Raw genomic sequence first — 22,647 nt, 5'->3', positions numbered from 1 at the left:
TCCTTCTGCTTGAGTCTCACCTGTTCCTCTCACACACCTGCACTATAGCGTCAGTTCGTGAGCAGACAGCCACCACAACAAACACAATCAGCCGTACACACACCCACCCACACACATGCTCAAACATTCATTTAGCGTGCATTCAGAAAGGTACAAGTAACCCAGATTTGTGGTTTCCTCACAGCTTGGTTTTGCAATGATTACTTTAAAAGTAAGTTTCTGCAGTTCAGTGCTCTTGAATTGCTACATGGGAACAATACATCATACTCTCTCGGAGTGGATGGTTGATGGATAATTTGCTGGAATTACCAGGCACAATGAGTGACTGTGAAACAGCTGCATAGAAAGGGACTTTATGACAACCAGATGCTTTATTGTTCTCTGGTAAAATCACAGATCAGAATTTGCTCAGGGAGGTAGAGAAGGCTAATGCAGATATTCCAGGCGAGGACAAACATTCCAACAATCTAGATCAGGGTCAGAAATGAATTTTTGCAACAACAAAAAAATATATAATAATAATAATAAAAAATAAATCAAGATAAAGGGGCAAAAATTGTCCCTGCACAATTAAACAAATTATGGCTGTCGGGATTAAAATTAAATGTGAAAATAAATAAAATGTTTTTCGTCCACTATTCTTATTCACCGAAGTCTAGCCTTACTTTGTGTATGCAGTCATAATCGTAAAAACTGTTGTTCTTGAAAAAAATAACAAATATTTTTTTTTTTATTGCTAATCAGGCTTCCATTTGTCTCTTTCGGAACAAGACAAGTCACTCATTTCACCCAAGGCTTGTACCAAACATTGCTGAATACAATTTATACTTCACTGAAATGCAAACTAGAGAACATAGACGAGGATATGATAAATATTGACAACATTAGTTTTTCTTGGTAGTCTACAAAAATGACACGAACCTCTAATAATGGGTGTTCACATTATCTTGTACCACCCTGTTCCTTTGCTGTGCTTCTTATAGGACTGTTTCACCAGCAGAGGGTACTATTGCAGCTTCCAGGTCGGAAAAATTGTTCTTGACAATCCCAGTCATCCTTCCTCACTCACTTTATCAAAAACATCCACATGATATCATGTGAGAGTCACATAGGGTGTTGTTAGTCGTGTATCCTTTTGTCTCTCTTAAAACATTAAAGCGCAGTGGGTAAAACAGAGCAGCTGCAACATTTGGATGCTTTAATGCCCAGACTTCAAGGCTTTGAACAGTTAATAAGAAATGTATGCTTGTCTAGTAAGTCTTTTTTATAAGTCTCTTGAATAAGAGCATGTTGAAGTTTGTTGTCATACATATTTACCAAATGCATGCCAAATTACACATTAATGTATATCCGTTTTCATTTCAAGCTACAAAGCAAATTATGGACATTTCATTCACACTCAAAACCTGAAATATAAATTCTCATAGTCTGTATGCATTACTAATGTATTGAACCATTTCATTGTAGTTTTTGATTTTCTGTGATTTAAAATGCTCAATCCAGAAGCAACAATATCTGTTAAATGGAGAAGTGTTGGCTCTTCACAAAACATAAATATCTTTTTTATTTCAATTTTCGTTTTAAATTGTAGTCATTCATATAAGCCATTATTTAAATAATCACTTTATACTGAATTAATTTACAGTAATACTAATCCACAATGAGTTAGCTAATATATTCCACGCTCGCATCTAAATCTTGCCACAAAGCACAGGCAAAATTAGCCCGATGCTTATGATTGTGTAGGAAAAAGGATACATGTTAATTATTTATTAATAAACTAGTGTTTTCTGAGTCCTTGTCGATTGCATTCACAATGCTGACTCTCATCTCCACTGGACAAGAAATGCAACCTTCAAGCAGATTACATAACAGGGAGTATTTTATTTAGTTTTGAATTGGTTCATGTAAAATACATTTCAAGCATTCTGTAGATAGTGGGGTGTAACAGTATATGTATTTGTACCAAAAATGTTCGGTACGGGTCTTTTGGTTCAGCACCCATATGTAGCGAACAAATACAGCATGCTTTAACCACTGCATGAGTGAAACTTCATTGGAAACTTCCAGTTTTATATATTGTTACTTTTAAAATAAGAAATAGTCTCATTTTTCAAATTATGTCCTTTTTTCAGGAAATTCAAACAATCTTTGATGTGGCACGACATCACATAAACGCCTCCTTTAAAACTGCAGTGGGATCATCTCATCCTCTTTACTGCTAGTTTTAACACAAAATAAACATGAATGAACATTCATGCCTCACGTAATCGCTCAATCAGTGTTTCAACCACAGGAAAATGGAAATAATATAGCTTGAACAAAATGCCACATAGCATTTCATTTATGAAGTTTAAAGAAGAGCATTACGCGAAATATTAGGCTAGACTTTATACTCATTATATTTTACTTTAGAATTAAATCTGTTATGAAACGAGCTATGACAGTGTAAATTAATATATTTCAACAACAAACTGAATTTAGAAGTTAATTTACAAACTGCACTATGTGGAATTTACTTTTTTTTGAGTGTTGAGTGTTGCTTGTAAAATATTTTACAGTAAATAGTATTTTAATTTACGTTTGGGCTCTGTTGTTAGCTGTAACCTTATAGTAGGCCTAATGTAAAAGGGCTCACTAAAGTCTAGAGCATAAGCCGAGGTAATTTTTTATCCCTTAGAAAATTGTAATTATAATTTATTTTAAGAAAGAGCAATTTGTTCAGTTAACCACTGTTTAATAAAAAAAAAAAAAAGATTTTCTCCCTTCTGTACCGAAACTGTGCCAAAACGTGATGTCAAAATCGAGGTACATACTGAACTGTCATTTTTGTGTATCATTACACCCCTAGTAGATCTTTTGTCTGTGAGGCAATATGCAGAGTTCCGTCTCATTTTTGTGTCGTGCTCCAGTTCACAATGAAAGAGATGGCAGGAAGCAAATCCTTTTTGTTTTCATTATTTTACAAAAGCACAACATTTTGTTGTTATTATGAGTTTACAGAAATAAAATAAGTTTTGAACTGATTTTGTTGAATTATCAGGGAAAAATGCAAGTGATCGTGCGGGCACCTCCCTGTCATGCAGTGTATTCCACACTCTGCACAAACACATGAATATGGATTAGTATTAGAGCAAATTAGGTTAACGCTAGAGAGTGGATCCAGAAGTCTACATCTGAGACAGATTTGTAACCTATAAATTGAAGGTTATTTGCCATTTTAAATGATGTAATGGTTCGATGCCCCTCCAATTAGTTGATCATAACTCTTGTTTATCAAGATTAAATGGATGTCGCTGTGACATGTCATGAAAAACTTGTTTCAGTGATTCATTTGACCCTACAGAACAGGTTAAGGTTAAGATACAAGTTTAATTTTTAAAATGTTATGGACATGCACTTTAGTGAAGTGTCCTGACATCATAAATCTAGCCCTTATAAATCCCCCAAATCATTGCTGTTCAGACAAATAGAGTTTCTTTTTCAGACGGTTTAATTATTTATTTCTTTACAAAATGGTTGATGTTGACATTAATTAAAAAAATTGGCAGACTTTGAATTCTCATTTGAAAGCATGATATATATTCGGTTGAAAATGTATTGTAGCCTAGCCTAATTTTACTCTAAATGCACAACTTAAATAGAGGTTTGTTCCTTTTGCTAAAAACTATTTATTTAATTTATTTTTTCATAATAAGGTTGACATTTGGATGGAATTGCTCATATGATGTAAATGGGCAAATATTACAATTAATATATCTAATTAATTACACTCTGAGATTTAAACAAGTTTGTTGGCACAAAGCTGACAGCCTTCTTTTGACACTTTGCAGAGAAAAAGCAGATTTACAAATTCATTACTGTGTTTTTAAAAGATAGTTGGCCGCAAAATTAAGTCTTATGAAATCCTTCCTTTCTTCTATAAAACACAAAAGGAGATATCAAGCTGCTCTTTTCCATAAAGTGAATGGTGAATACAGCTGTCCAGCAATATACAATATGAATAAAGACATCATTTTAGTCTGTTGCACATTAGTGATGAAGTCACAGTATTGATGACTTGTGATGCTTTTATGGTGTTTTTGTAGACCCTAGTCCCTGCTGTTTAGAGCTGTAAGAGTCCCTACCCATTAAACATATCTGCCAAGTATCTGTAGTCACTTTCTGTTCTGCTCGACTGGGTTTTTTTTGTTTCAGAGCATGAACACACTGTTCAACGGAAACACCTGAGAGCTCTTTTTATCAGGTTACATTAAATGAGCAAACACAAGCACTGTGAGCTCAAATGAAATACACAGAAAGACGTCTGCCGCTGTCGTCTTCCTCTAATTAAGGCTATTTATTTTGCATGCAGCCTTTTTTGGATATGATAAGGCACAGCACGTTCCTGGCTCTCACTGTTCCTTCAAGCATTTCCGATTTATCCATGTAGGAGCAAGGAGACAAGCGGCACACATCCATAATTACAAACTGCTTCAATAATCATTGTTGTCATTACCATGACTGATACATGCTGGCGATGACAGCACCGCAACGCAAAAGTGTGACACTCAAAGCCAATGCGCTCCCTCCTCAATGTACCTGTCTGTGTAAGAGAGGGCGAGAGATCAGAGTCAAAGAGCCAGATTTAATAATGCCATTGTTCTGATTTAAGAAGTGTGACCCCAGATGATTAATCTGATCAGATGGTGCCATATGAAGGACAGGCATGACACGGGACTCGCTGTGTGCACCACCTTTTACATGCAAGATAATATGAAATTGAAAATTCTGTCATCTTCATGTCAACCTTCCCATCGTTCCAAAGCTGTATGAAATTGTTTGACGGTATTTTTTTATTTTTTATTTTATTTTGAATGTCAGTGTGGTCCAGTGTCATTATATAGATAAAACAGTAGACACATTCTTTAAAATAGCTGATACTGTGTTCCACAGATGAAAGAGTAAATGATGACAGAAGGTTCATTTTTGGGTCAACTATTCCTTAAAATGTAAATACCCTCAGGATGACATTGTTTCTTAATGGAAACACATTTGGAGAAATTTAGCATTACATCACCTGCTCATCAATAGATCCTCTGCAGTGAATGGGTGCCATCAGAATGAGAGTTCAAATAGCAGCTAAAATTATCACAGTAATCCGCACAACTCCAGTCCATCAACGAATGTCTTAAGCTAAATGCACATCTTCTTCTATCCATAATATTGCTTTTGCAAGTGAAAAAATCTGAATCAGGAGAGAAATATGCACAGATCAGGCACTGTTTACAAGTGAAAACAAACATTTTGGTTGGTTTTTGATGCGAGCGGACAAGGGAGGATATTTTTCACTGGAGGAAGTGTTATTATGAATAATGGATTTTTGGTATTTTAACGACGGTTCAAAGTTAAAACACCTTGATGAATTTATAACAAACACACAGCTTTTGACTTCACAAGATTTTAACTGATGGACTGGAGTCGTGTGGATTATTTTATTGTTTTTATGAGCTGTTTGGAGTCTCATTCTGATGGCACCCATTCACTGCAGAGGATCCATTGGTGAGCAAATGATGTAATGCTAAATTTCTCCAAGTCTGTTGGATAGCCTGAGGGTGAGTTCTTTTTCAGGAAATGTTCAGTTTTGCCATTGACATCCATAGTAGGAAAAAAAAATACTATGGAAGTCAATGGCAACCACCAACTGTTTGATTCCTAGCAATCTTCAAAATATCTACTTTTATGTTCAACATAAGAAACTCATACAGGTTTGGAACGCCATAGGGGTAGGTAAATAATGACAGAATTTTTATTTTTGGGTGAACTATCCCTTTAAAGATTCTCAAAAAAATGTTGCCTTTAATCAGTTATCTCAACAGCAGAGTTGAGAAAGTTCACTAGTGCCATGACCTCTACCAGATTTATTTGATTCATACTTGGTTTCTTTCGTTTCTTCTGTCTAACATTGATTCAATTTGATTTTTTCCACGATCAGGCTCACTTGTCTTTCCAAACACGTAGCTCAGGAGCAACATCTCACTCTGTTGCCGGGAGCGACACATTAAAAGCGCACCACTCACAATAGATATTTACCCGCAGACAGCCAAAATGACTTTTATACACCATAGTAGTTGCTGGCTGTGACTGCTCCAGAGGGGATTTCATCCTTGTGGAGTTTTGATAAGCATGAAATCAGAGTGAGACCATCTGTTGCTTAAACATCTGTACGTAGAAGGGAAGAGAACCAGAAACTAAAGCGACACTGAACATCACAACACAACAAGAATGCTCCATTACAATAAGAAAAATCGAGTATCATGGTCTGCTTCACAGTAAGCATGACAACAAGTTTTTCATTCAAAGATTTTGGACATTGTCAGAGTAAGTGACCCATGCCATTTATGAACTAGACTTTCAGAAAAATGTAATTGCTCAATTCAAGCACATGTCATTTTTGCCACATGATTGTTAAAGAGATAATTCACCCCAAAATAAAAATTCTTCATAATTTTATATCATTTACATACTCCCATGTCCTTCCAAACCTGTATTTTTCTTAGTTTTTCCACCTGGACTGTAAATGTTACATGACTTAAAGTGCTGTAGACAAGGTAATGACTTCTGAATGAAATTTATGCTTTTTGTGTAATGATAACATGTACCAGTAGGGCTATTTTAACCAGCTGAACCTTGACTCTCTGATTCAGAGTACGCATGACTTTAAAATCCTGTTCACACCAAGAACAATAACTATAAAGAAAGCTAGAAAGATAACTATATTAGCGTCCAGACCAGTGAACAATGCACTCTGTTTATTCTGCTCGTCACAGCAAGATTTATTCTGATTGGGTGTTTTTATCATTCAACAGCTGGAAAAACAAAATTCTGAATGTGATTCCAATGATATCGTTTCTCTGTACCTTTATTGTTATAGCTGCTGGACTCTGCTATTCTTTAATGTTGAGAATGATTTTTAGAACTATATCTTTATAGTTATCATCCTTGGTGTGAACAGGCCTTTAGCAACCATAAAGCAGCATCAACCTCTTATGATGTTTGCGAGAACCTCCTTAAGCATGTTAATTGCAGTGAAGTAGGTTACTAAACAAACATATCTTTGTATATTTTTAAAACTAAGTCTTAGCCACTGATCTATAATATAGATTATATATATAGATCAGTGGTCTTAGCCAAGAATCTTTCATAATTAACTGTGTAAATTATTTGAATGATTTCAAGAAATAATTCAAGTTCAAAGCAGCCATCTTTTCTCCTGCAGTACAGTTTACATTCATAACACGTTTTTAGTCCAGTCTGTTGAAATTTGAAAAATAACACATTAATTTTCCCTCCTTTTTGTTATATGAACCTATATTCTCAGATGTGATAACAGTAAAAGTGTGGATCACATGTTCAAAAGTGTTTGTAGAGGGAAGTAAAAAAAAAACCCATCATATCATGTAAGATAGTCCAACTTCTTGACAATTTACACCAGAGAATTATAATAAAAAAAGGATTTAACTGGAAATTTGTGGTAATACTAAGAAAAACAACAAACTGTTAAGCTAACACCTGCTTCCGTCAAAGTTTTTCTGCCTCCCCCACCGTCCATTAATATTCTGTGGCTGCACTTGTCTCTGAAGATTTGTAACTCTGTTTGAGCACATTAAAGCACCTCTCATCTGAACAGCAGGCAGATGCCAGCTCTTTCATCTCCAATGCAAAGCTGCTCATTTTTTACAGGATAGGTTCAATGAGTTACATGGGCGACATCAGATGGTATATCTCAGAGATGGATATAGCAGGTTAGAGAAGGCTCCGAAAGCAAGTAAATACCATAATTTCTGGTGGAGTCAGCAGGGGAAGAGAGAAATGAACATTAGAGAAGTGCTTGATTTAGGGCCGTTTCTGTGGAAGAAGTCTTTCAACAGAGGACACCAGAATCTGCAGCTTTTTCTGCTCTAGTGGAAGAGACTCTTTAAGACTTTTGCTTAACATTTTTTGAGTTCTAATTGCCATTTTAGGGAAAAATAGTTTTAAATGGCTTGTGGAAAACCAAACATGCACAACTAATTTATTTATTATTATTTTGTCCTCTAAAATAGTCCAACAGTGGACATTATTTTTCCTGAACTGTAATGTAACTGACAAATGTCAACAACTCAAATATATTATGCTTGATATTCTGCAATGGAATTTATGGTGATGGAAACATTTTATACAATAACATTCTGCTAATAAGTGATATTTCTCCCAGGTAAACATTATATACAAATAAAGAATAATAATAATAATCGTTTTACGAGCATTGGTGGTTATGGAAATGACACCAATTGATGAATTAATTGGCATAAAAGTGTATATAAATGTATAATTTTTTACACATGAATCCGATGTAACATGACACATATGATCAAAGTGTATTGTCATATTTTTATGGACTTTCATAATTTAAGATTGAAAGTCTGGGTCTGAGACAAGGTAAAATCATTAAAGTAAATATATGAAAAGCAGACAAATGAATGAAGACACGAAGACAATCTTAAATCTTTTTGTCCAAATATGCACAAATTAATGTATGATCAATTAATTCAAATGTATAGGTATTTGATCATTCATTAGAATCTTAATGTGTTGAATACAGCTCAAAATCCCTTAAAAACTCTGCCCTAATGACCTGCACTGTATACATATGCAAATTATGTGATAGAGTCATTTATTTTATCATCAAGCCTTTGAGTTGGTCATTGATAAACATGAGATTCCATGGTGGGAAGCCATTTCCCTGGAGAAGAGAGGGTCATGTGCTTGGCAGAAGGACAGAAGGGGTTTAATTCATATCCTTCCAAAACATTTGGACCAGTTTTTCAATTGAAAACCTCAAAAGAACACTGTGAAAGCATTGCATTGGTCAGATCTCACAGATAGAGTAAAATATTCCCTGAAGAAGCCCATTTGAAGAGCTACCTAATTTCTGCATTCTTACCGTAAAATAGAAATCCATTGAACTAAAATGTTTCATACACTTGCTGCAATATTTCTGCATTCAAATCTTTTCAAGGAACTTTTATGGAAGCTCAACATGAAGTGCTTTTGATTTTTTATTCTTTCTTATTTTATTCTCTTTTTGTACATTTCTTTTCTTTTTTTTTTTTACCACTGAGTCCTGGTTTGATATTGTGCCAACAATAGAGGCAATTAGCAAAAACCTCCCTCTCCATACAAAGTACATAAACAGAGATAATATTAGCTTATGGAGAAGCTAATGGTCCATCTCTCTGTGGATACACAAATCTGGAAATTAAGGGGTAATGTGTTGTCATGGCACTGTTTACAATGGATTTGCATTGGTGAGAGATTTGTAATTATGTGGTTTAGCTGCCATCACTGATGTTAATATTAGTCTGAAATGCCTCTGACCTTCGCCCGTGGAATCCTCTCTTCACCTCCAAATAGTTTCATGGGTCTGAATATCCGATTTTAAGTCAATGTTGCCATGGCAATAAGGTAACATGGAGACAAAGTCCACTACAACGCCATGAAAGCGTAATTTATTTTTTTATGGCACTATTGTTGCCAAAGTTGTTTTTCCACTAATGACAGACAATAGCTTTCAAAGAGGCATAAGTATATTTCTAAGTTGTATTATTTCAAAGTGAGTCCCATAAGCTGATATAACGGCCCTTTATCATGGTGTCTTGAGTGCCAGCACAATGATGTTGCCAGTGACACTGCTTCACCTGCTCAATGCTAGCAAATAAAAACATGCTGCAATTCTTAATAGGTTGATAACTAAGTATTGCATTCTATGTTGCATGTAAATTAGTTCACTGACATTAAAATTACATGTTTTTTTCTATATGCATATTTCTCATCTCTATACATAGAACTCTAAATAATGAGATAAACATAGAATGTTAAAAAAATGGAAATTATAGATATATTTTATTTTAAATAAACGATATATATTAAAAAATGTGATCGGTGTACAAACCAACTGGTGAACTTTTTTCCTTCAAATTTTTTAAAGTGCAGTTACAGAACTCTAAACTTGCAGAATATTCCGTCAGATTCCCAGAGCCATCACAGCAACTAAGGCGGTGTTCTTTTGGTTAATTTCAGGGCCATTTTTAAGCATAAGTGATCTTGGTTGTTGTATGAGGCAGATTAGCTAAGGGGCGCCAATAACATTAATATAATCAATAACATCATTATGCTGTGTTCACACCAAACGCGAATAGAGCGTCAAATTCGCGTCTACCCCGTCTAGTTTGCCGCTTGAACATTTGGAGATCATTCGCTTCATACGCGCGTGAAATTAACTTCACAACAGACGCAAATTCACGTCATGGGGGGGCTTCTGCCAGCTGAGTTCAGGCAGCATTTTCAACCTCCATTTTATTCGGATAATTTTCAAAATATTACTGTTATCGTGTCATGAAATGTAGTTTTAAAAGTATTTCAGGCGAGAATGTAGTTGTTTTAAACTCAAATATGCAGTTTATTTATAAAGACATATTTAAAAAATGTGTTTCGCAGATTTCGGAGATGAGCTCCATGCGATCAGCGGGAGCTCCGTCATCATGTATCCGGCGAGAGCAACCTCACCTCGGCTAGACCTTCTGACATTTGCCACTGGCTCCGATGTCTCTTTAGTGGTTCAAGATAAAATATAATTAATTTGGGGTAAAACGAAACGTTTCTTATCTTTGGCCTTCATTCAATTTATCTATTAATATGTCTTATATATATATATATATATATAGGTCCTTTTTATTTCTGTCTCTATAAATATAAACTTTTGTCATATAGCTCCGGTTGACTGCTCACTGACAACATCAGTCGTTCCTCCATGTTGAATGAGTGATTCCTAGCAGGCTCCTGATTGGTTAACACGGCGCGAATTGACACCAAAGTAAAAAATTTTCAACTCTTCGGCAGATGCTAAATGCACAAAAAATGCTAAATGCACAAAAAACGCTCTATTCGCGCGTCATTCGCATGAACTAGACGCAAGAATGAGGCGAAATCGCGTCTTCTGCGCCGCGCTAAACGCCTCATTTGCGCCGCGAGACCTCCAGACGCGCATAAACGCACCTTTGCATTGACTTAACATTGGGGGTACTCTGGGTCCGGGGCACATCCCGAGCTCGGAGCCCTCCACACGGACAGCACGCCAAATATGCATAACCTTACTGAATTAATATACGTAGATGTGAACTCGTGAATTCGGGATAAATAGATTAGAAGTGAGGAGTTGGGGTGGAGGAGGGATGCCGAAAAACTGTCGTGGGACAGGAGGTATGAAGATTGGATATATATATATATATATATATATATATATATATATATATATATATATATATATATATATATATATATATATATATATATATATATGCTTGTGTGCTAGTTATGATGATTAGCTAAACGATATGCACCTGTGCCAAATTGGATGATTATCTGATCGTGCTCCTCCCGAACTTTGTTAATAAAACCACATTTAAAGGTACCATATTGTCAAAACTCATGATAACTGAGGGCTAGGGGATATTTAACTACCATATAAGTTTCAAAACCATCAATCCACAGTCATATGCACACAGCCTGCATAAAGTAGCTGTGGAATTTCACAAACCGTTATGACTTTTGTATAAATGTGACATCAGAACTAGTCACCGCCTTCAGTCACCACACTGAGCACTGCCCACTGTCCCACCAGACAACAACGAATACATGTCATTGCCAAGCAACAACACCACGGAAACGTCGAGAAAATGCTGTTCAGGCAATGGATGTCAGTAAACTACATCACTGCACAGGCTTCCGGCTGCCGTCCGTGAGGGAGCGGAGGAGTCGGCGCCGTTCGCCAGGGGGCCGAGCCTGCCGTCTCCGTGATGGAATCCGGAGGGGCAGGGAACGGGGGACTCCTGCCGCTGCCCAAAATCGGAGGAGCCGTCGCCGTCCATCGGGCGGCGGAGGAGTGTCGTGCCGTCCACCGAGGGCCGTCCAGTGCCACCGCCAGGCACCGCGGAGGAGATCAGCCAGCTGGTGGATGGCCGAGCAGCAGTGCGTCTGGGAACCGGAATTTTGTATTTTTTTTCTTTCCCATCTCTCGCTCCTCCTTCCATCTCCTTTTCTCTCACCTCGTCTGTCCTACCCCCAGGTTCCCGCAGGTCCCTGTGGGGGGGGGGGGGGGGGGGGGTTGGGTGGGGGGTAGAGCGCCGTCTCGGGAGTATGTGGCGGGTGGGGCGGGGCCGAGAGGCATGGGAACGAGGAGTGAGGCCAGGTGTAGTGAATGAAGATGAGCTGCACCTGCGCCCCACCGCCAGTATCGAGTCCCACGTAGGAGATGGAAGGATATAAAACTGGAGCGACGACCGTGAAGGACGAGAGAGGACCAGGCCTGGGACATTATTTTATGTGTTTGCTTTTTATTTATCCGCACCAGTCGTCCGTGAGGGGCTGGTGCGCCGTTTTTTTATTTATTTTGGAATTATTAAAGTGTTTTGATTGTGCGCCGGTTCCCGCCTCCTTCTTCCCGATGATTACGAACGCAGTATCGTTACAATCATATACTTAATAGGCCATGATCCTATAAGTACATTTAAGCAGATAAATATTGGCATAATATATATAGATTTCATTTTAAATGAGTGTATCAGCAAAATAAAAAAAGTGGCAAAGTGTTGATTGGTTGTCATTAAAAAGGTTTTCTCAGGTTTTTAAAAAAAATTGCTCATATTTGGAAATAAAATCTAAAGGACCTGATATTTTGAGTAATCATTTTATTAAACATTTGAATTTGATTGAGCTTTGAAAAACGGATATAAAGTAATAAGTGCATTGAGCACATTTAAACTTGTCTTAATTTGTGCCAAGTGGGGGAAAAAGTTAAAAACATCTGTATATTTTGTCTGGTAATGTACCACCCACCAGTGACCTGACAAACTTTGTTCTGGCCTCAGAATCTGTGTATCTTGCACTGCTGTGATACAAAACAGAGGATTACTTACACCAGCCGACTGCACATGAATGGCACCTCTGCAGCAAACCTGACTTCATAACCTACTTTAAGGCTATGACAGTAAGTCTCGTCTTGAATTATGATGTCAGCCTCTCCTGGGCAGAGTCAGGAGCAATGTTTTATTCATCTGTGTGTAGCATTGAGCAGCACTTGTAGAAGAGTTCTCTAGTAAACACATATTTAATGGGCCAGGCTTGTTTTTTTGCTGTCTGGCAGGAGCAGCAGCGCTAGAGAATGTATAAGAGATGAGGAACAATGCTAGCCTGGGCTTGCTAGACGGGGAACGAGAGGCAACTACAAGAATTTGCTGAAAGAGGAGAGACACACGCCTGGCAGACGTAGGCATACTGCTGCTTCTGAATGCAGTTTGAACACACGGAGTAAGAGATTATTGAGCAGATGTAACATGACAAGTTTGTTTTTGTTACATATATAGAAAGTTGCAGTATTTTTCAGAAAATGATGGGCAGTGAACTACAGCTACCACATATCTATCCAAATGCAAACGATTACAAATAGGCACTCTCTTGTAAAACTACCTTTTTAATAACTGAAAACAATGTTATTTTGTTCTTGAATGAATCAGAGTTATTAAACAAGACTATGACTCAAAGGCAGTTACTTGTTTCACTATAGAATAAATCAGTGTCTGAACAAACTGGAAAACTTACTCATAACGGAGTTCCTTCTCTGGAGCTACCCTGTACTGGCATATCGATGTAACCTGAAAAACAACAAAATAACCACTCAGAGGTCTGAAGAAAGTCTCCCCCTTGTTTACCAACAACACAAAGGTTAAAGTCAAGTCAAACAACAGAATGTGTTTAAAACTAAAATGTAGACGTTCTCCATGGGCTATACTTGGGAACAGGAAATGTCTTTTTTATTTGGTAATTTGTTCCTAGGCCTAAATTAGTTTCCCTTTTCTAATATTTCTATTAATTTGATGATAGCTCAACTCTTATAAGATAAAAGTGTGTTTTACAATCATGCATAATATTAGCATTTAAATTTGCAGTAGGTTCAAGAGGGTTCTGTCACTTCCTCAGGAGATCAGAAAAGCCAGAACTAGCAGAGAGGGCCCTAAAATTAACTTTGGTATTTAAACTGTGTTTATTTTATTATTATTATTTTTTTTTTAATGGTGTAATTTAAGAAATGGAAATGATATTTTCAAACTTTTACTTTTATTGAAAATACAGTTTGTATAACAAATTATAAAATTATTGTAAAACTATAAAATTATACTATAATTCTAATTACTATAATAAAAAAACTATGTGTGTGTTTTAATATAAATAACACTTTATTTGACACACTACACAGGAGCGAGGAACTAGAAGACAGGAGTATTACCATCAGACAGCCCTTTATTCACAGACATGGAATCACACAGAGTGTGTGGGGGAAGACGACACACACAACAGCTGACAGAAAACACTGGGAAACACAGGGTTTAAATGCACAGAAACTAATGGGACACACCTGGGAACAATATGAACTAAACAGGGAACATCTGGACTCAAATTAGAAACAATCAGGGAGCAGGAACAGGAAGATAACCAAATAAGGGCATGGAAACATAAACAAGGAGCACATGTGGGGAAGATAACACACCAACAAGGAAAACAAGTCTGACAATATTATATTAAAATCACCCCCCCACACACACACACACATACAGTCCAAATAATATTAATCTTCAGTAATCAGATGTTTTTTTTAATCCTGGTCCTGCTCTGTACACTGCAATGACTTAGCATAATCAAAATAATTGTACAAGTAAATTTATTTATATGGCTAGACAAAAAACGTGATTTAGAAACTTTATTGTAGTATTACATATCACCCACACTGAGTGGAAAACGACCAGCTTTAAAGTTTTCAGGTGGCTAAAGTAAATCACATTGAGTCATGGAGCTCTGCAATCATGAGCTCTGACAAATAAACAGTGGAGGATTTGTGTTCAGGTCGTGAAATCTGAATAAATGGCACAAGCATGCAGGAAAACATTTATTACCCCAGCAGATTCATATTCATAATGCACCAACCAGCTATTACTCTGTAAAAGTGATCTCAACACATTTCTCCATGGCTGCCCTCATCAGTGAGTTTTCTACGCTGTGTATCAAACGCCAGCATCATACTCTGCCCACCCGAGCCAGCAGCTGCAGCCGTCAGACGCAAAGCTCTGCTGGGGCGAGTGGGTCTAGGGTTGAGCAGTGCATCACCAGGAACAGGCACCATACATCAGAGGAGCGTAACCTGTCAAGGCATGAATGGGTTTTGTCATGAATGAATAACTACTGCAAATGTAGTGGCAAGGAGGAGAGCTTTACGCTACTAAGCCTTTTTTTCTTCTCTGATCCAGGCTTTGGGCCAGACAGAAAATAAACAGAATCTTCTACAAACACAAAATCTCCGTCCCAAATGAAAATGCTGCGAGAAGTTTTTTTTCCCTCTTCTGAGACAAGGGACAACTGACACAAAGATCGTGTGAAGTCTATTATCACTGACAGTATGATTGTCTGCGTTGGGCTTTTGGTTAGTAACAGCCGTCCCGTCTGGGCGAGTACAGCTGACTACAGTTGTGATCATAAAAGAAACATCCATTGGGTGTTTAAAACCAGTGACTAGTTTCATCCCTGAGGCGATACTTTAATTCAGCCAACTAGAGTACAGCCATGCTGAATACAGCAGTTTTATATTATGCAGAGTGAGTCTGTGATTAAATTAATTAGCAGTGTTGACACTGTACAGCAGATTGTGACCCACATACCCAAAGGATGCTTCACCATCCATTCCAAACAAAAACAAAAACAAATGAATAAAAAAAAAAACATAATTAAATTATACACAAACAACATAAGTTACTGATAAAATAATGAAATTAAATAAGAGATAAACAGGTCAGAGCAGTCACATCACTCTGAGGTGGTTTAGTTCATGCCCCCAAGTTATGGAATTACATTTGCTTCAATACAAATGAACGAAACTTTATAAAACTGAACGTAAATTTTTCAGAAACTATCAAAAATATGCCATTACAAAAAAGAAAAACACAATGAAAATGAAAAAAAAAAAAAAATGAACACAGTTGCACTAATGTAACAGGCTCTTCAAACATGCTTCATTTTTGTTAATGTTTTTCAAAGATTCGTTTTCGCTAATTGTGGATTCTGAATGCATTGCCACAGATTTCGCTTTTGCTTCGCAGTTTTGAGTTTGGAGTTTTGACACAAACATCTCGTGGGGGCGGGGTTAACAGTGATCTACTCTGATTGGATAGTGAGCTTTTGATGGACAGGTGCTCTCTGACCGGGAAGTACAGGCGCCACTCAGTGGCGCCAGAGAGTGGCGTGCATATTGGAAAACTCTCGCAGTGATTTGTATTACTAAATATGTAAATAATATTTGACCTCAGATCGTCTCAGTTTGTAAAGATGAGCTCTTGTCCTTCAAGACAGCTTGAAGTAAGCCTGTGTTACTGAATGACAATAATTACCCTCAACAACTGTTGTACACTGTAACATTAAAAACTTGTATTGATGTTATTGGTTACTTCAATAACACAAGCTTACTTCAAGCTGCCTTGAAGAACAAGCGGAGGAGGAAGACGATGCCGCTCCGTATCTCCTCCTGAGAGCTCATCTTTATAGACTGAGATGATCGAAGGTCAAATATTATTAACATATTTAGTAATGCGAGGCACGACGTATTGCATACAAATCACCGCGAGAGCTTTTTTTCTTTTTAATATTTTATTAATGCAGAGAACAAAAAGAGTTACTTTCTAGACTAGACTAGAGCAATTATTAAATATATTTCTTGTTCCCCCTTTTTTGTTACATATACATGGCTAAAAGGTGGCTAATATTCCTATAGGCTAATGAAATAATACTGGCATTAAAAAAAAAAATTCATTAGGCTATTTTTGGTGCCCCCTCAGCACTTGGTGCCCTAAGCACAGTGCGTGATGTGCATGGTGGGAGCGGTGGCGCTGCTCATAGCAAACCAACGGTTAGGGGGGAGTGGTTAAGGATGTTCTCATCAAGCCATCAAAATGACATCATTAGAGAAGGAATGTTCATATTTTTATTAAAGATTACCAAAACATTTTTTTTGTTTTCATTAGATTAACTTGGATAATTTTGTACACCTCAAGACAAACAATGAATGCTAACAAAGTGAATAGTGTCAAATGTGTACTGAAGTCCTCCGGTTTCATTTTAAATACAGTTAATAACTGAGGTGCAAGATCTATGATTGAATAAGACAAGAGAAAAAATGCTACAGTGTGATATGATAGACATGGAAGAAGTGTTGCCCTCAGACGACAGTATCGGCAGTCATTATACAGTGTTGCTACTGAGTCCCGGAATGTCAATACTGACCAATCAGAGTGAAGCCTTTCAGAGTAAATAAATGAGTAAAATAACCAGCAGTTAAAATAAGGAAGTCAATGGCAACCACCAACTGTTTAATTCCCAGCAATCTTCATATCTTCTTTTATGTTATCATACAGGTTTGGAACGACATGAAGTATAGTAAATGATGACAGAATTTTCATTTTTGGGTGAACTATCCCTTTAAAAGTAGTGGCATATATAAGTCTAGTTAATGAATATGAATTAGGTGATGTAATGTTTATCAGTGGCGCTGAATGATTTGCTAAAATGCAGGTATGGGGAGTAGCTATCGAAAATAACAAGTAAATATTTAACAACAAATAATTTAATAATAACAAATAACAACTTTTTCCTTTAGTACACTGTAGAAGCAATCAGTTACATTGATTTCTACAGAAGGGGGACCTGGAACAAGATTTTAGTCGCAAACACAACAAAAAAATATATTTACAGACTATTTAGTTTTACAGTTGTTATTTTATTCAATCTAATGCAATATTTCTTACCTAGGCATTTAAAGATGTGAGTAGAGTTCTGTGGCGACTTACATTTCTTATTTTTAACTTTGTCACAAATGACTTGCAAAAAAACAAAAACAAAAAAAAGTTCAACCTTGAGGTGGAAAGTGATGTAAAAGATCAGGAATCTTCTTTCCATATTAAAGAAAAGTAGTGCTTTACTAATGAATACAGTATTGTTCTCCTTGCTGTGGCCAGGTAGGGAAGCAGTGGATTAAACAGCTCTTACTGTGAGAAGAAAAGTATGAGAGAAATGAAGGACAGATTCTTCACCACATTGCATGTATTTTTCCTCACTCCCAAAAAACCTCCTGCTGCTACCCCATCTGCCTTGGCACTCAACGAACATGGCAGCTGGCACGCAATTCCCACTAATATCAAAATGGCAACAATGGATTCACTACAGAGAAGAGAGGCAAACTCTAACTGTTTATAGGGATTTTAACTTATGGACTGTTTCACAAGAGTCACAGGCTTTCAAAGCCAACCTATTAATTCCACACAGGACAAGATGTGGTATTGTTTGATGCCAGTGATGGGAAAAAGATGATGTTGCCCAATGTGCCTACTTATACTACGCCCTTAAAGTATATACTCTTTTGGTGAAGAAAAAGTACACACTTTTGAGTGTGTAGTAGAAGAGTAGTCAAGCTTTGGGACATACTATCATATCATCACTTCACCACTCTGTCGCAGTTATACGCAGCCAGCCAATGTAAACTGGCCAGCCTGTCAATCAACTCTTCACAGTTAACATCCTCCACATTTAATTCCATTTAACTTCCTACCCCATAAGAGAGAAAAGGGGTAGCAGGTTGATCTGTCAGCCGTGGGTTTTTATGCAGAGAACTGTACTCTATATTTTTCGCATTATGCATTTAAAAGTTAATGGCCAAATTCACATTGTTGTTGCAGATGAAATACAACACAGATAACATTAAATATTTATATGTATATATATATATATGTGTATATATAATTTTTTTTATTTTACCAGGTTAAATGTTGATTATTAGTAACCCAAACCCCTTTATCTTAACATCTCTACTTAAAGTCAGCATGAAACGGAAGTAGCTTTTTTTCCGAGTGAAACTGCATCTGAAATGAGAGGGCTGGACTTAATTATCGTTCTTCGGGAAGTGATTGGATCATTGATTGCGTGTAGCTCGTGACCAGAAGAGAAGATAAACTGTTTTAAGGGGAGGTTAACGTTTTTGATTAAAGATTACTAAGGCACTTTAATGAAAAAATAAATAATTTTTTTTCAAAAAGTGCACAGATAAATTATGTGTAATAAACACTACAGTATTGATTTCATGTTGACATTGGTTGAGCACATCTGCTATGTTTGTAGTTTTTTTATGCTTTTTATTCATATTTTTAGTTCCGAACCAAGTCCTTCGCCAAAGCCAGAAAAATAAATAATGATAATAAATACAGATTTTCCTGCACAGGGTTGGAATATTAAGTAAGCCTACTCATTTATTATTATTATTATTATAATAATAATAATTATTATTATTTTTATTGCAGAACTTATAAATACATAAAAGAACATAGAAATGAGACATGGTTGCATCGCCTACAACAAATAAAAACTGATGTGACTGGTCTGATGTGACAAAACATCAGCGGCAGATTCTCTATGTATAGCCTACATGATCTAAATAGTGCTGGGCAATCTAGATATTCATCAGCTATTTGATGCTATAGTATATATTATTATTATTATTTATTTACAGTGTACATCAAAAATGTCATAAAGAAATTTTAGTGGACATTCTTGACAAACAATTCTAATACATTCAAAAACGATCCACTGAAACAAAGTTTGAAGTGATTTAAAAACAAGAATAATGATCCTACCATTACAAGTTCCATTTTGCAATCAGAATGTTAAAAAATATCATAAAACAGTTAAAATTATTGTAGAAATACAACAAAGGTCCATTTTCAGTATTGTACTCTCCATTTTACGCAACAAGCAATCCAGCACAGAGCTGTAACTGTCCACTTACGATCCTCTGAATCCCCATTTAAAGGCCTAGTAAAGAAATAACAGAGCTCTTGTCTGTTTCTGAACTAGATGTTCAATTATTCCTTCATAAAGCTCATATGTTCCCAACTAAATTTTTATGAGAACCATACTTCATGTACCTACAAACCTTAAATCGCCAGGGGCAGAAGTTAAACCAGAGTCCGGGGGGATCCATAAAATAATTTTGGGCTTGTGTGATTACTGTTGGTACAAATGTAAGTTTCATTGGATTTATGGAGCAATTTCCCCGGAGTGTTCATTTCAGCCTATACATAAATCTCCTAGATGACCAGCACTTGGAAAGCTCCTGAGGACCTGCGTGACTGTTATAGACTGATGCAAAAGTATGACAATATGACAACATACTGTAACAATATTATGGTGGGTGCATTTATCGACACAAACTGCATTACGTCAGCGACAACTATAGATCAGCAAAGCACAGCATAGGTGTCTCCACATCATTGTAATGCTGTCTGTGTTTATATGCGACACTATTTCAGGTTTACAATCACACACTCGCATCCACATGCATGCACACAGCTCACCTCTCATTTCCCATCCCAGTTATTAGTTCATTAATCACCATAATGGAATGACACAAAACAAAGAAATGTTCTCCTTTACCAGCTTCACCTATAATGCCCCTTTATGCACAGAAGAGGGCGGCACTCTTCAGCTCAATGGAGGGGAGGTGGGACACTCAATCTATCAATTACCTTATCGAGGATTCTTGCTCCGCCAGCGCTGCACCAGGACATTTCCCACAGGACAGGTTTTGTGGAAGTATTTCATTAGACAGCAATCAGACAGCACTCTGTCACAACTAACTGAAAATAAATAGCTGTTAGTATGAAATGTGTGATTTGTTAGAACATGTCCAAAATGTACATGAGCGTTTCTGCTTGGTAAACTTTTGGGGAAATAATCATTATATTTTAAAAGCTTTATTCTTCTTGGCTGCAGTACAAAGTTTGTAACCAGCCATGTAATGTTAAAACGATAGCTTGAAGGCTAAGAAGCAGCCTCTGTAACAGTCACTAAGTAATTACTTATTCAAAAGAATTCTGACAAACGTAACATACCGTTTTTCACCTATTAGAAGTATGCAATTTCAGATGCAGCTATAATGTTAAATGTATAATGTTAAAGTTTCTATTGAAGAGAAGCTCTGTTTGAGTAACTAAGTGCTACGGCAAGTCAAGATACCCAGTTCACTTATATAACTCACTGGAGGAAGACAAAACTGCTATAAAACATTAACGCAACACTGCCTATGCACAAAGATAAATAATAATAATTGCATGCCTTTGGTTTTAACCTGGTGGGTTATAGGCAGCTGATTATGTATGTAGGTACATACATATGGTAGATCCGGAAAATATTCACAGTGCTTCACTTTTTCCAAATTTTGTTGCAAGACCTAAGACTTATTCCAAAATTGATTACATTATATTCCGCAAAATTCTACAAACAATACGCCATAATGACAACGTGAAAGGAGTTTGGTTGAAATCTTTGCAAATGTATTCAAAATAAAAAACGAAATAAAAGTATTTATTAGTATTCAGACTTTGCTCAATACTTTGTTGAAGCACCTTGGCATCGATTACAGCCTCAAGACGTTGAGTATGATTGTGGAATATTGTTGGACAGTGATATTGATCCAGGATCAACAAAAGATGTTGACCCAGGAGCATGTCTTACTTGGCATGACCTTGTTGTTTGTCAAAAAAAATAGTAGGTAATTTTGAGATGTTTATATCCAAACAAAGAATATTTGTAGATTTTCTCTACCCCTGTATTGTTCTGTGCCATCAAAGTGTCAAGCAGCCGCATAGATCTGTGGCTGGTTGCATAAACTGCTTATTAGACACCAATTGTTTTTCTGCAAGACTGGTCATAACTTTTACTGTTACATAAAAACTTAGATTGATCTAATTTGAATGTGAAAAAGTAAGACTGATAACCACTTGGTTTACTGCTAGTAAGTCAAAGTAGTTCTTAGGACACAGCTTTAACGTGCTGACTATGTTTATGCAACTGGCCCAGAGGTGCCAATCCTGCTGGTTCTGTGCAGTTTATATATTATTTAATGTTGCAATGATTTTTAAAGTTTAATTACAATTCTTATAAAGGTGTTATTTGAAGTATTGAGTGACAGACAAGTAGAAGGGTGCTGGCACACTGGGAGATCAGTTTTCCCCTGTCTACGCAGCTGTATATATATTAAAATTGTTTAATGCACAGCTGAATTCACAGTAAAGCAATGCATCCAAATCTGGCAGGTCACAATGACAACATTCATACTACAGTACATAGAACATCTGTGTTGTTGTTTTTTTTGTGCTGTAATTACAAAAGTGCCACCTACTCAGAGAGTATGCAATTTCAGTAACAGCCATCATCTTTCTTTCATTTAAAATGAATTCATTCTACGATCATTTTTTTGTGGCTGTTGCTTTATAAATAAGAAATCACCCCAACCATATGAGCATAATACACAGAATCGTGCCAACATGGTATACAAAAATACCTTTTGCACAGGCTGCATGTGTAAAATTCAGTTGAGACGCAATGATCAATGGGTGGGCCAATCCCTTTCTGCCTCATTTCCCTTCTTTAGCATGTTGAGCATGTGCATGCAGGAAGAATCGACCCAAAAGAATCTTTAAT

Source organism: Carassius auratus, chromosome 34 (genome assembly GCF_003368295.1).
Source record: "Carassius auratus strain Wakin chromosome 34, ASM336829v1, whole genome shotgun sequence".
Classification (NCBI taxonomy): Eukaryota; Metazoa; Chordata; class Actinopteri; order Cypriniformes; family Cyprinidae; genus Carassius; species Carassius auratus.
Note: the sequence above shows the minus strand (reverse complement) of the source record.